The sequence below is a fragment of the Ranitomeya variabilis genome, chromosome 4 (genome assembly GCF_051348905.1).
Source record: "Ranitomeya variabilis isolate aRanVar5 chromosome 4, aRanVar5.hap1, whole genome shotgun sequence".
NCBI classification, from domain to species: Eukaryota; Metazoa; Chordata; class Amphibia; order Anura; family Dendrobatidae; genus Ranitomeya; species Ranitomeya variabilis.
Genome location: NC_135235.1, coordinates 570621546 through 570623682, shown reverse-complemented (window position 1 = coordinate 570623682; position 2137 = coordinate 570621546). Strand labels below are relative to the sequence as shown.

At 48.6% G+C, this 2137-nt stretch overlaps 1 long non-coding RNA gene across 1 annotated transcript; it reads left to right on the top strand.

Moving 5' to 3' along the window:
- The first annotated feature begins 273 nt into the window (after window positions 1–273).
- Window positions 274–1104, top strand: LOC143769170 (uncharacterized). Its single transcript, XR_013214242.1, has 3 exons — window positions 274–526; window positions 653–696; window positions 847–1104. It is a non-coding gene; the product is annotated as an uncharacterized LOC143769170 (long non-coding RNA).
- The last annotated feature ends 1033 nt before the right edge of the window (window positions 1105–2137 follow it).

Sequence of the window (2137 nt, the reverse complement as noted above, 5' to 3'; positions counted from 1 at the left end):
TGGATGCAGATGGCCACATCCGTATCATCGACCTTGGGCTTGCCCAAGATGGCGTCTCCTCCTCCAAAAACATCTCTGGAGTGACGGGCACTTTCCATTACATGGCCCCTGAGGTGCATCGTAGCAAACGGTATGGCGCAGCAGTGGACTGGTGGAGCCTGGGGATTGTGGTGTCCAGGATGGCAGCAGGGCGATATCCATTTTACAACGGCCCCGTCAAGCTAATGGCTTTCAAATCCATCATCAACGAGAATCCAAAATATCCAACTTGGCTTGATGCTGACGTGAAACATCTCATCAAGAAGCTGCTGCGCAAAGACCCTCAGACACGCCTGGGTGTGAGCGGGAACATCAGAGAGCATCCATTCTTTACCACCATCGGCTGGGAGGATCTGGAGGAAAGGAGAGTAGAGCCACCATTTACACCATTCAGGCCAGTTCTGGAGAACCACCATCTGCAGTGGCCGGAGCACACAGTCCTTCACCCCGTGGCCGGATTTACGTACGTGTCACCAAGCTGGACCCGGTAAGTATATCCTCCTCTGGGGATAACACTCATCAGGTGCTGTTCTCTCATTGTAGTAATCATCATCATCGATCTTACCTTTTTTCACTTTTTCTGACAGTGACTTTATGTTTCTATTTTTCTTAGGTGGATGAAAAGATCTGGACTGTGAAAGAATTCACGACCATCTGGTGAGTGACCGATGTACACACAGGACACCTATTACGTCAGTACATTGTATCTGATGTTATATAGCAGAATGGTTCATTATAAAGACCATTCCCCTAATATAACATAAGATCCAGTAGATAGATTTCCTGTCTTCCTCTTATGTCTTGCAGTATGAGCCCGTGCCAACTGCCCAGAACTTCATGCCTCCTGACCCGTGCCTCACGTCTCTGCTACTGTATGTCACCTCGGCTGCCCTTCAACATCATCTCTCTATACCATCTTCATGCCGGACCACTGCCATTGCTGCCCCAGACACTTGACCTCCTGGGCTGGCATCTAACATCCCTCCAGCCCGAAGATCTTCTACCCCAGGAGCGGCCTGTGCTAAGTTTCCATCTGGTGAGTTCAGGAACAATAGTCGCACCTTTCAGTCCTGGGGCTGCTGAGCAGCAGCATGTAAGGAGCGGCCATTATCCCTGAACTCACCTTAGCACAGGCCTGGTAAGTATTGCACCCATCACACATCACCCACACAACATGATCAGTGCAGGTCCCCACACTACATCATCAGTACAGGCACACACATAGCACAGTACATATCAGCCCATAGATGTAGAACATGGATCGGCTTCTGATCCTGGGATTTAATCTGATCGCCATATTTGGGGTCAGGAAGGAATTTTTCCCCCTAATATGAGGACAATTGGCCCATTCCTCATAGGGGGTTTTAGCCTTCCTCTGGATCTACACGGCCTTAAATAGGTTTAGTATAATAGATTATTAAGTAGAATCACACACTAGTAGCACAAAAAAAGTTATAATAAAATAAAATGTTCTTACTTTAAAAGAAAAAATAGTTCCTATAAATAATAATTAGTCCAAGTAAGGCTACTTTCACACTAGCGTTAACTGCAATCCGTCACAATGCGTCGTTTTGCAGAAAAAACGCATCCTGCAAAAGTGCTTGCAGGATGTGTTTTTTCCTCCATTGACTAACATTAGCGACGCATTGCGACGGATTGCCACACGTCGCAACCGTTGTGAGACGGTTGCGCCGTGTTGTGGCGGTCTGCCGGGAGCAAAAAACGTTACATGTAACGTTTTTTGCTCCCGACGATCCGCTTTTTCCGACCGCGCATGCACGGCCGGAACTCCGCCCCCACCTCCTCGCACTTCCCCGCACCTCACAATGGGGCAGCGGATGCGCTGGAAAAATGCATCCACTGCCCCCGTTGTGCGGCGGAGACAACGCTAGCGTCGGTGACCTCGGCCCGACGCACTGCGACGGGCCGAGCCCGACGCTAGTGTGAAAGTAGCCTAAAGAAACATATATATTATTTTACATGACAGGTATATTACACAGGTTAGGTACATTACACGGGTTAGGTATCAGCCTTTGATCTTGGGATTCATTCTGATCGCCATATTTGGGGTCAGGAAGGAATTTTTCCCCCTGATATG